Source organism: Arachis hypogaea, chromosome 17 (assembly GCF_003086295.3).
Source record: "Arachis hypogaea cultivar Tifrunner chromosome 17, arahy.Tifrunner.gnm2.J5K5, whole genome shotgun sequence".
Classification (NCBI taxonomy): Eukaryota; Viridiplantae; Streptophyta; class Magnoliopsida; order Fabales; family Fabaceae; genus Arachis; species Arachis hypogaea.
In genome coordinates, this window is record NC_092052.1 from 110954794 (window position 1) to 110968527 (window position 13734).

General features: G+C 37.3%; 1 non-coding gene across 1 annotated transcript; it reads left to right on the forward strand.

Annotated features, from left to right (window-relative positions):
• The first annotated feature begins 4955 nt into the window (after positions 1 to 4955).
• Positions 4956 to 5063, forward strand: LOC112768523 (small nucleolar RNA R71). The gene has a single exon (XR_003185940.1). It is a non-coding gene; the product is annotated as a small nucleolar RNA R71 (small nucleolar RNA).
• The last annotated feature ends 8671 nt before the right edge of the window (positions 5064 to 13734 follow it).

The window sequence follows — 13734 nt, forward strand, 5'->3', positions numbered from 1 at the left end:
CATCCCTAAAAGTAACTAGATTCTACTAAAAACATACTAAAAATAATGCCAAAAAGCGTATAAATTATCCGCTCATCACAACACCAAACTGAAATTGTTGCTTGTCCCCAAGCAACTGAAAATCAAATAGGATAAAAAGAAGAGAATATACTATAAATTCCAAACTATCAATGAAACATAGCTCCAATCAGATGAGCGGGACTTGTAGCTTTTTGCCTCTTGAATAGTTTTGGCATCTCACTTTATCCATTGAGGTTCAGAATGATTGGCATCTATAGGAACTCAGAGTTCAGATAGTGTTATTGATTCTCCTAGTTCAGTATGATGATTCTTGAACACAGCTACTTTATGAGTCTTGGTCGTGGCCCTAAGCACTTTGTTTTCCAGTATTATCACCGGATACATAAATGCCACAGACACATAATTGGGTGAACCTTTTCAGATTGTGACTCAGCTTTGCTAAAGTCCCCAATTAGAGGTGTCCAGGGTTCTTAAGCACACTCTTTTTTTGCTTTGGACCTTGACTTTAACCGCTCAGTCTCAAGTTTTCACTTGACACCTTCACACCACAAGCACATGGTTAGGGACAGCTTGGTTTAGCCGCTTAGGCTAGGATTTTATTCCTTTAGGCCCTCCTATCCACTGATGCTCAAAGCCTTGGGATCCTTTTTATTACCCTTGCCTTTTGGTTTTAAGGGTTATTGGCTTTTTGCTCTTGCCTCTTGGTTTTAAGAGCTTTTGGCTTTTTCTGCTTGCTTTTTCTTCTTTTTTTTTTTTCTGCAAGCTTTGTTCTTTGCTGCTTTTTCTTGCTTCAAGAATCATTTTTATGATTTTTCAGATTATCAAATAACATGTCTCCTTGTCATCATTCTTTCAAGAGCCAACATATTTAACATTCTTAAACAACAACTTCAAAAGACATATGCACTGTTCAAGCATTCATTCAGAAAACAAGAAGCATTGTCACCACATCAATATAATTAAACTAAGTTCAAGGATAAATTCGAAACTCATGTACTTCTTGTTCTTTTGAATTAAAACATTTTTCATTTAAGAGAGGTGATGGATTCATAGGACATTCATAACTTTAAGACAAAGTTACTAAATACTAATGATCATGTAATAAAACACAAACATAGATAAGCACTTATCATAGAGAAAACGAAAAACAGAGAATGTAAGAACAAGGAATGAATCCACCTTAGTGATGGTGGCGGTTCCTTCTTGAGGAACCAATGATGTCCTTGAGCTCTTCTATGTCTCTTCCTTGTCTTTGTTGCTCCTCCCTCTTTGCTTTTTGATCTTCTCTTATTTCATGAAGGATGATGGAGTGCTCTTGATGTTCCACCCTTAATTGTCCCATGTTGGAACTTAATTCTCCTAGGGAGGTGTTGATTTGCTCCCAATAGTTTTGTGGAGAAAAATGCATTTGAGGCATCTCCGGGATCTCATGGTGATGAGCTTCATGCGTCTCTTGAGATCCATGAATGGGCTCTCTTGCTTGCTCCATCCTCTTCTTAGTGATGGGATTCTCTTCCTCAATGGGAATGTCTCCTTCTATGAAAGCTCCAGCTGAGTAACATAGATGGCAAATAAGATGAGGAAAAGCTAGCCTTGCCCCAGGAGAGAGCTTTTCGGATATTTTGTAGAATTCAAGGGAGATGACTTCATGAACTTCTACTTCCTCTCCAATCATGATGCTATGAATCATGATGGCCCGATCCACAGTAACTTCAGATCGGTTGCTAGTGGGGATGATGGAGCGTTGGATGAACTCCAACCATCCTCTAGCCACAGGCTTGAGGTCCAGTCTTCTTAATTGAACCGGCTTGCCTTTGGAGTCAATCTTCTATTGAGCTCCTTCCACACATATGTCCATGAGGACTTGGTCCAACCTTTGATTAAAGTTGACCCTTCTAGTGTAGGGGCGTGCATCTCCTTGCATCATAGGCAAGTTAAACGCCAATCTCACATTCTCCGGACTAAAATCTAAGTATTTCCCCCGAACCATTGTAATATAATTCTTTGGGTTTGGGTTCTTACTTTGATCATGGTTCCTAGTGATCCATGCATTGGCATAGAACTCTTGAACCATTAGGATGCCGATTTGTTGGATGGGGTTTGTTAGAACTTCCGAACCTCTTCTTTGGATTTCATGTCGGATCTCCGGATACTCATTCTTCTTGAGCTTGAAAGGGACCTCGGGGATCACCTTCTTCTTGGCCACAACATCATAGAAGTGGTCTTGATGAGCTTTGGAGATGAATCTTTCCATCTCCCATGACTCGGAGGTGGAAGCTTTTGTCTTCCCTTTCCCTTTTCTAGAGGATTCTCCGGTCTTGGGTGCCATCAATGGTAATGGAAAAACAAAAAGCTTATGCTTTTACCACACCAAACTTAGAATATTGCTCACCCTCGAGCAAGAGAAGAAAGAATAGATGAAGAAGAAGAAGAAGAAAATATGGAGGAGAGTGGGGAGGGGTGTATTCGGCCAAGAAGAGAAGAGAGGGTTGTGTTGTGTGAAAATAAGGAAGAATAGAGGGCTATATATAGGGAAGGGAGGGGGGGTAAGGTTCGGCCATAAGGGTGGGTTTTGGGTGGGAAATTGATTTTGAATTTTTGAAGGTAGGTGGGGTTTATAAGGTAGGTTTATGGGGAAGAATGGATGGATGTGAATGGTGAAGTGGTGATAGGGAAGAGAGATTGAGGTGATTGGTGAAGAGTTTTGGGGAAGAGTATTTATGGGATTGTGTGAAGGGGGGATAAGAAGAAGTGAGTGGAGGTAGGTGGGGATCCTGTGGGGTCCACAGATCCTGAGGTGTTCAAGGATTTACAACCTTGCACCAAATTGGGCAAGCAAAATGCCCTTGCACACAACTCTGGGCGTTCAGCGCCAGATTGGTGCTTGTTCTGGGTGTTGAACGCCCATTTGTTGCCCATTTCTGGCGTTGAACGCCAGAACCATGCTTGTTCTGGGCGTTCAGCGCCAGCTCTTCTCCAAGGTGCAATTCTGGCGTTCAAATGCCCAGATGCTGCCCATTTTGGGCGTTCAGCGCCAGAACCATGCTCTGTTCTGGCGTTGAACGCTAGCCAGATGCTTCTTACTGGCGTTTAAATGCCAGTGAGATCCTCCTCCAGGGTGTGATTTTTCTTCTGCTGTTTTTGATTCCGTTTTCAATTTTTATATTTATTTTGTGACTCCACATGATCATGAACCTAATAAAACATGAAAGAACAATAAAATTAGATAAATAAAAATTGGGTTGCCTCCCAACAAGCGCTTCTTTAATGTCAATAGCTTGACAGTGGGCTCTCATGGAGCCTCACAGATGTTCAGAGCATTGTTGAGACTTCCCAACACCAAACTTAGAGTTTGGATATGGGAGTTCAACACCAAACTTAGAGTTTGGTTGTGGCCTCCCAACACCAAACTTAGAGTTTGACTGTGGGGGGCACTGGTTGACTCTGTTTTGAGAGAAGCTTTTTATGCTTCCTCTCCATGTTTACAGAAGGATGACCTCGAGTTTTAAACACAAGGGAGTCCTCATTTAATTGAAGGACTAGTTCACCTCTGTCAACATCAATCACAGTATCTAGGACTATGAAATCAGCAGGGATGTAAAGGCCTCCAACCTTTACTAACACATCCTCTACTTGTCCATAAGCCTGTTTTCTTGAATTGTCTGCCATCTCTAATGAGATTTTAGTAGCTTGCACCCCAAAGATTCCCAGTTTCTCTATTACAGAGAGGGGCATGAGGTTTATCCCTGAACCAAGATCACACAGAGCTTTTTCAAAGATCATGGTGCCTATGGTACAAGGTATTAGGAACTTTCCAGGATCCTGTTTCTTATGAGGCAATGTCAGTTGATCCAGATCACTCAGTTCATTGGTGAACAAGGGAGGTTCATCTTCCCAAGTCTCAATACCAAATAATTTGGCATTTAGCTTCATGATTGCACCAAGGTACTTGGTAACTTGCTCCTCAGTAACATCCTCATTCTCTTCAGAAGAGGAATACTCATCAGAACTCATGAATGGCATAAGGAGGTTTAATGGAATCTCTATGGTCTCTAGATGAGCCTCAGATTCCTTTGGTTCCTCAAAGGGAAACTCCTTATTGATCACTGGACGTCCCAAGAGGTCTTCCTCACTGGGATTCACGTCCTCCCCTTCCTCTTTGGATTCGGCCATGATGGTTATATCAATGGCCTTGCACTCTCCTTTTGGATTTTCTTCTGTATTGCTTGGGAGAGTACTAGGAGGGATTTCAGTGACTCTTTTACTCAGCTGGCCCACTTGTGCTTCCAAATTTCTAATAGAGGATCTTGTTTCATTCATGAAACTCACAGTGGCCTTAGATAGATCAGAGACTAAGTTTGCTAAATTAGAGGTATTTTGTTCAGAGTTCTCTGTCTGTTGTTGAGTGGATGATGGAAAGGCCTGCTATTGCTAAACCTGTTTCTTCCACCATTATTAAAGCCTTGTTGAGGCTTTTGTTGATCCTTCCATGAGAAATTTGGATGATTTCTCCATCATGAGTTATAGGTGTTTCCATAAGGTTCACCTAAGTAATTTACCTCTGCTATTGCAGGGTTCTCAGGATCATAGGCCTATTCTTCAGAAGGCGCCTCTTGAGTACTGTTGGATGCAGCTTGCATTCCATTCAGACTCTGAGAAATCATATTGACTTGCTGAGTCAATATTTTGTTCTGAGCCAATATGGCATTCAGAGTATCAATTTCAAGAACTCCCTTCTTCTGAGGTGTCCCATTACTCACAGGATTCCTCTCAGAAGTGTACATGAACTGGTTATTAGCAACCATCTCAATGAGTTATTGAGCTTCTGCAGGCGTTTTCTTTAGGTGAATGGATCCACCTGCAGAAGTATCCAATGACATTTTAGCTAATTCAGAAAGACCATCATAAAATATATCCAGGATGGTCCATTCTGAAAGCATGTCAAAAGGACACTTTTTGGTCAGTTCTTTGTATCTCTCCCAAGCTTCATAGAGGGATTCACCTTCTTTCTGTCTGAAGGTTTGAACATCCACTCTAAGCTTACTCAGCTTTTGAGGAGGAAAGAACTTGGCTAAGAAAGCCTTGACCAGCTTATCCCAAGAGTTCAGGCTATCCTTAGGTTGAGAGTCCAACCATATTCTAGCTCTGTCTCTTACAGCAAAAGGGAAAAGCATGAGCCTGTAGACTTCAGGATCTACTCCATTAGTCTTAACAGTATCACAGATCTGCAAAAATTTTGTTAAGAACTGAAAAGGATCTTCAGATGAAAGTCCATGAAACTTGCAGTTTTGCTGCATCAGAGAAACTAATTGAGGTTTCAGCTCAAAATTGTTTGCTCCAATGGTAAGGATGGAGATGCTTCTTCCATGTAAATTGGAATTAGGTGCAGTAAAGTCACTAAGCATCCTCCTTGCATTATTATTATTTTCGGCTGCCATCTCCTCTTCCTGTTCGAAAATTTTTGAAAGGTGCTTGCTGGATTGTTGTAATTTAGCTTCTCTTAGTTTCCTCTTCAGAGTCCTTTCAGGTTCTGGATCTGCTTCAACAAGAATATTATTGTCCTTGCTCCTGCTCATATGAAAAAGAGAGAACAGAAAAATAATAATAATAGGAATACTTTTTGCCCAAGTATAGAGGTTCCCCTGTGTGAGTAGAAGAAGAAAAGAATGTAATGTAAAGAAGGGAAGAAGAGAAAATTCGAACACAGATGGAAGAGGGGGTTCGAATTTGGGTGAGATGAAGTGTTAGTAGATGAATAAATAAATAGAAGGAGATGAGAGAGAGAGAGAGAATTTTCGAAAATAATTTTTGAAAAAGAGTTAGTGATTTTCGAAAATAGTTTTTGAAAAAGGTTAGTAATTTTCGAAAATTAAAATCAAAAAATGAAAATAATTAGTCAATTAAAAAAAAGAAATTTTGAAAAAGAGGGAAGATATTTTCGAAAATGAGAGAGAGAGAGAGAGTTAGTTAGGTAGTTTTGAAAAGATAAGAAACAAACAAAAAGTTAGGTAGTTAGTTGAAACAAATTTGAAAATCAATATTGAAAAGATAAGAAGATAAGAAGTTAGAAAGGATATTTTAAAATCAAATTTTGAAAAAGATAAGATAAAGAGATATTTTTGAAAAGATATGATTGAAATTAGTTTTGAAAAAGATTTGATTTTTTTAAAATCACAATTAATGACTTGATTCACAAGAAATCACAGGATATGATTCTAGAACTTAAAGTTTGAATCTTTCTTAACAAGTAAGTAACAAACTTGAAATTTTTGAATCAAAACATTAATTGATGATGTTATTTTCGAAAATTATGTGATAAAGATAAGAAAAAGATTTTTGAAAAATATTTTTAAAATTTTCGAAAATAACTAAAAAAATGAGAAAGATTTGATTTTTGAAAAAGATTTTGAAAAAGATAAGATTTTTAAATTGAAAATTTGATTTGACTCATAAGATACAACTAAATTTTTAAAAAGTTTTGAAAAAGTCAACTCAAATTTTTGAATTTATGAGAAGAAAAAGGGAAGGATATTTTTTTTATTTTTGAATTTTTAATGATGAGAGAGAAAAACATGAAAATGATGCAATGCATGAAAGTTATGGATCAAAACAATGAATGTATGCAAGAACACTATGAATGTCAAGATGAACACCAAGAACACTTTGAATGTCACGATGAACATCAAGAACATATTTTTGAAAAATTTTTGATGCAAAGAAAACATGCAAGACACCAAACTTAGAAATCTTTAATGCTCAGGCAATAAGAATTCAAGAATGCATATGAAAAACACCATACAACACAAAACAAGAAAAGATCAAGATCAAACAAGAAGACTTACCAAGAACAACTTGAAGATCATGAAGAACACTATGAATGCATGAATTTTTCGAAAAAATGCAAGATGAACATGCAATTGACACCAAACTTAAAATCTGACTCAAGACTCAAACAAGAAACACAAAATATTTTTTATTTTTATGATTTTATAATTTTTTTGTATTTTTTTTTCGAAAATTAATGTGAAAAAGAAAAATAAGGATTCCAAAATTTTTAATATGAATTCCAGGAATCTTGTGCTCTTTAGTCTAAAGCTCCAATCTGAGGGTTAGGCATGGCTTAATAGCCAGCCAAGCTTTAGTATGCTATTACATGCATTGAAGTGATTAGTTGAATCCTCAGTCCAAAGGAATTTGGACATGGCTTCACAGCCAGCCAGGATTCAACAAATCATCATGAAACACTAGAATTCATTCTTAAAAATTCTGAAAAAAAAAATATAGTTTTTGAAAACTTTTTTTTTTTCGAAAAATAGATGAGAAATTTTTGAAAGATTTTTTTGAAAAATTTCTGAAAATAAAACAAAAAGAAAATTACCTAATCTGAGCAACAAGATGAACTGTCAGTTGTCCAAACTCGAACAATCCCCGGCAACGGCGCCAAAAACTTGGTGCACGAAATTGTGATCTCAGGCAACGGCGCCAAAAACTCTATACGCACGTCTTAATAAATTGTTTTTCATTCACAACTTCGATACAACTAACCAGCAAGTGCACTGGGTCGTCCAAGTAATAAACCTTACGTGAGTAAGGGTCGATCCCACGGAGATTGTTGGTATGAAGCAAGCTATGGTCACCTTGTAGATCTCAGTCAGGCGGATATAAAATAGTTATTGAGTTTTCGAACATAAATAATAAATAGATAGAAAATAAGGATAGAAACACTTATGTATATCATTGGTGAGAATTTCAGATAAGCGCATAGAGATGCTTTCGTTCCTCTGAACCTCTGCTTTCCTGCTGTCTTCATCCAATCAATCCTACTCCTTTCCATGGCTGGCTTTATGTAAGGACATCACCGTTGTCAATGGCTACTTTTAATCCTCTCTGGAAAATGGTCCGATGCGCTGTCACTGCATGGCTAATCGTCTGGAGGCATCACCCTTGTCAATGGCTGCATCCCATCCTTTTGTGAAAATGGTCCAAATGCTCTGTCACAGCACGGCTAATCATTTGAGGTTCTCGATCACACTGGAATAGGATTCACCCTCCTTTTGCGTCTGTCACTACGCCCAGCACTTGCGAGTTTGAAGTTCGTCACAGTCATTCAATCCCAGAGTCCTACTCGGAATATCACAGACAAGGTTTAGACTTTCCGGGCTCTCATGAATGCCGCCATCAATCTAGCTTATAGCACGAAGATTCTGCTTAAGAGATCCAAGAGATACTCATTCAATCTAAGGTGGAACAGAAGTGGTTGTCAGGCACGCGTTCGTGGGGGAATGATGATGATTGTCACGTTCATCACATTCAAGTTGAAGTTCGAATGAATATCTTAGAAGCGGAATAAGTTGAATTGAATAGAAAAACAGTAGTACTTTGCATTAATCTTTGAGGAACAGCAGAGCTCCACACCTTAATCTATGGAGTGCAGAAACACTACCATATGAAAATACATGAATGATAATGGTCCAGGCATGGCCGAATGGCCAGCCCCCATGAAAGTCTAAGATAGCATAAAACTGATCAAAGATGTCTAATACAATAGTAAAAAGTCCTATTTATACTAAACTAGTTACTAGGGTTTACAGAAGTAAGTAATTGATGCATAAATCCACTTCCGGGGCCCACTTGGTGTGTGCTTGGGCTGAGCTTGAATGTTACACGTGTAGAGGTCAATCTTGGAGTTGAACGCCAGTTTGTAACATATTTCTGGCGTTCAACTCTGGCTTGTGACGTGTTTCTGGCGTTTAACTCTAGACAGCAGCGTAGAACTGGCGTTCAACGCCCTTTTACGTCGTCTAAACTCGGACAAAGTATGGACTATTATATATTGCTGGAAAGCCCTGGATGTCTAATTTCCAACGCAATTGGAAGCGTGCCATTTTGAGTTTTGTAGCTCCAGAAAATCCACTTTTGAGTGCAGGGAGGTCAGAATCCAACAGCATCAGCAGTCCTTCTTCAACCTCTGAATCTGATTTTTGCTCAAGTCCCTCAATTTCAGCCAGAAAATACCTGAAATCACAGAAAAACACACAAACTCATAGTAAAGTCCAGAAATGTGAATTTAACATAAAAACTAAAGAAAACATCCCTAAAAGTAACTAGATTCTACTAAAAACATACTAAAAACAATGCCAAAAAGCGTATAAATTATCCGCTCATCACAGCGTCTCGATGAATTAATGCAAGTACTTCTATTTTCCATTCAAACATGCGTGTTCCTATCTAAGATATTCATTCGCGCTTAATTATGGAGAAGGTGATGATCCGTGACACTCATCACCTTCCTCAACCCATGAACGTGTGCATGACAACCACCTCTGTTCTATATTAAATTGAATGAGTATCTCTTAGATTCCATAATCAGAATCTTCGTGGTATAAGCTAGAATTGATGGCGTCATTCAGGAGAATCCGGAAAGTCTAAACCTTGTCTGTGGTATTCCGAGTAGGATTCTGGGATTGGATGACTGTGACGAGCTTCAAACTCGCGAGTACTGGGCGTAGTGACAGACGCAAAAGGATAGTAAATCCTATTCCAGTATGATCGAGAACCTCTAGATGATTAGCCGTGCTGTGACAGAGTGATGAGCGGATAATTTATATGCTTTTTGGCATTGTTTTTAGTATGTTTTTAGTAGAATCTAGTTACTTTTAGGGATGTTTTCATTAGTTTTTATGTTAAATTCACATTTCTGGACTTTACTATGAGTTTGTGTGTTTTTCTGTGATTTCAGGTATTTTCTGGCTGAAATTGAGGGACTTGAGCAAAAATCAGATTCAGAGGTTGAAGAAGGACTGCTGATGCTGTTGGATTCTGACCTCCCTACACTCAAAGTGGATTTTCTGGAGCTACAGAACTCAAAATGGCGCGCTTCCAATTGCGTTGGAAAGTAGACATCCAGGGCTTTCCAGCAATATATAATAGTCCATACTTTGGCCGAGTTTAGATGACGTAAAAGGGCGTTGAACGCCAGTTCTACGCTGCTGTCTGGAGTTAAACGCCAGAAACACGTCACAAGCCAGAGTTGAACGCCAGAAATACGTTACAAACTGGCGTTCAACTCCAAGATTGACTGCTACACGTGTAACATTCAAGCTCAGCCCAAGCACACACCAAGTGGGCCCCAGAAGTGGATTTATGCATCAATTACTTACTTCTGTAAACCCTAGTAACTAGTTTAGTATAAATAGGACCTCTTACTATTGTAATTGACATCCTGGATTGTATTTTTGATCCTGTGATCACGTTTTGGAGGCTGGCCATTCGGCCATGCCTAAACCTTTCACTTATGTATTTTCTACGGTAGAGTTTCTACACTTCATAGATTAAGGTATGGAGCTCTGCTGTTCCTCAAAGATTTATGCAAAGTACTACTGTTTTCTATTCAATTCAACTTATTCTGCACCTAAGATATTCATTCGCACTTCAACCTGAATGTGATGAACGTGACAATCATCATCATTCCCTATGAACGCATGCCTGACAACCACTTCCGTTCCACCTTAGATTGAATGAGTATCTCTTGGATCTCTTAATCAGAATCTTCGTGGTATAAGCTAGATTGATGGTGGCATTCATGAGAGTCCGGAAAGTATAAACCTTGTCTGTGGTATTCCGAGTAGGACTCTGGGATTGAATGACTGTGACGAACTTCAAACTCGCGAGTGCTGGGCGTAGTGACAGACGCAAAAGGAGGGTGAACCCTATTCCAGTATGATCGAGAACCTCAGATGATTAGCCGTGCTGTGACAGAGCATTTGGACCATTTTCACAAGAGAATGGGATGCAGCCATTGACAACGGTGATGCCTCCAGACGATTAGCCATGCAGTGACAGCGCATCGGATCATTTTCCAGAGAGGATCAAAAGTAGCCATTGACAATGGTGATGTCCTTACATAAAGCCAGCCATAGAAAGGAGTAGGATTGATTGGATGAAGACAGCAGGAAAGCAGAAGTTTAGAGGGACGAAAGCATCTCTATACCTTTATCTGAAATTCTCACCAGTGATATACATAAGTATTTCTATCTTTATTTTCTGTTTAATAAGTATTTTTTTTGAAAACTCCATAATCAATTATTATCCGCCTGACTGAGATTTACAAGGTGACCATAGCTTGCTTCATACCAACAATCTCCGTGGGATCGACCCTTACTCACGTAAGGTTTATTACTTGGACGACCTAGTGCACTTGCTGGTTAGTTGTATCGAAGTTGTGAATGAAAAACGATTTATTAAGACGTGCGTACAGAGTTTCTGGCGCCGTTGCCTGAGATCACAATTTCGTGCACCAAGTTTTTGGCGCCGTTGCCGGGGATTGTTCGAGTTTGGACAACTGACGGTTCATCGTGTTGCTCAGATTAGGTAATTTTCTTTTTTTGTTTTATTTTCAAGAATTTTTCAAAAATCTTTCAAAAATTTTCTCCTTTATTTTTGAAAAAATTTTAAAATAAATGTTTTCAAAAATATATTTTTCTTCAGAATTTTTAAGAATGAATTCTAGAGTTTCATGAAGCATGTTGAAGCCTGGCTGGCTGTAAAGCCATGTCTAATTCTTTTGGATAGGGGCTTCGAATGGGTATGTCAGCTGTGGCATGTCTGAGTTACATACTAAAGCTTGGCTGGCTATTAAGCTATGCCTAACCCTCAGATTGGAGCTTTAGAATAAGAGTGCAAGATTCCTGGAATTCATATTAAAAATTTTGGAATCCTTATTTTTCTTTTTCAAATGATTTTCGAAAAAAAAAATTTAAAGAGAATACAAAAAATTATAAAATCATAAAAATAAAAAAAAATATTTCATGTTTCTTGTTTGAATCTTGAGTCAAGTTGAAAAGTTTGGTGTCAATTGCATATTCATCTTGCATTTTTCGAAAAATTCATGCATTCATAGTGTTCTTCATGATCTTCAAGTTGTTCTTGGTAAGTCTTCTTGTTTGATTTTGATGTTTTCAAGATTTGTGTCTTTTCTTGTTTTTCATATGCATTCTTGCATCCATAGTGTCTATACATAAAAAATTTTTAAGTTTGGTGTCTTGCATGTTTTCTTTGCATTAAAAATTTTTCAAAAATATGTTCTTGATGTTCATCATGATCTTCATAGTATTCTTGGTGTTCATCTTGAAATTCATAGTGTTCTTGCATTCATCACATACTTTGATCCAAAAAATTTTCATGCATTGCATCATTTTCATGTTTTTATCTCTCATCATAAAAAATTCAAAAATAAAAAAAAATATCTTTTCCTTTTTCTCTCATCAAATTTGAAAATTTGAGTTGACTTTTTCAAAAATTTTTAAAATTCAATTGTTTTTATGAGTCAAATCAAATTTTCAATTTAAAAATCTTATCTTTTTCAAAATCTTTTTCAAAAATCAAATCTTTTTCATTTTTCTTAGTTATTTTCGAAAATTTTAAAAATATTTTTCAAAAATCTTTTTCTTATCTTTATCACATAATTTTCGAAAATAACATCATCAATTAATGTTTTGATTCAAAAATTTCAAGTTTGTTACTTGCTTGTTAAGAAAGATTCAAACTTTGAGTTCTAGAATCATATTTTGTGATTTCTTGTGAATCAAGTCATTAATTGTGATTTTAAAAATCAAATCTTTTTCAAAACTAATTTCAATCATATCTTTTCAAAAATATCTTCTTATCTTATCTTTTTCAAAAATTTGATTTCAAAATATCTTTTCTAACTTCCTATCTTCTTATCTTTTCAAAATTGATTTTCAAATTTGTTTCAACTAACTAACTAACTTTTTGTTTGTTTCTTATCTTTTTCAAAACTACCTAACTAACTCTCTCTCTCTCTCTAATTTTTGAAAATATCTCCCTCTTTTTCAAAATTTCTTTTTAATTAACTAATTATTTTAATTTTTGATTTTAAAATTTTCGAAAATTACTAACCTTTTTCAAAAACTATTTTCGAAAATCACTAACTCTTTTTCAAAAATCATTTTCGAAAACCCTCTTTCTCTCTCATCTCCTTCTATTTTATTTATTTATTTACTAACATCTCTTCCTCACTCACCAAAAAAATTCGAACCCCTCTCTCTCTGTGTTCGAATTTTTTCTTCTTCTTTTCTTCTACTCAGACAGGGACCTCTATACTGTGGTAAAAAGGACCCCTATTATTATTATTATTATTATTTTGTCCCTCTTTTTCATATGAGCAGGAGCAAGGACAAGAATATTCTTGTTGAAGCAGATCCAGAACCTGAAAGGACTCTGAAGAGGAAACTAAGAGAAGCTAAATTACAACAATCCAGCAAGCACCTTTCAGAAATTTTCGAACAGGAAGAGGAGATGGCAGCCGAAAATAATAATAATGCAAGGAGGATGCTTGGTGACTTTACTGCACCTAATTCCAATTTACATGGAAGAAGCATCTCCATTCCTGCCATTGGAGCAAACAATTTTGAGCTGAAACCTCAATTAGTTTCTCTGATGCAGCAGAACTGCAAGTTTCATGGACTTCCATCTGAAGATCCTTTTCAGTTCTTAACTGAATTCTTGCAGATATGTGATACTGTTAAGACTAATGGAGTAGATCCTGAAGTCTACAGGCTCATGCTTTTTCCTTTTGCTGTAAGAGACAGAGCTAGAGTATGGTTGGACTCTCAACCTAAAGATAGCATGAACTCATGGGATAAGCTGGTCAAGGCTTTCTTAGCCAAGTTCTTTCCTCTTCAAAAGCTGAGT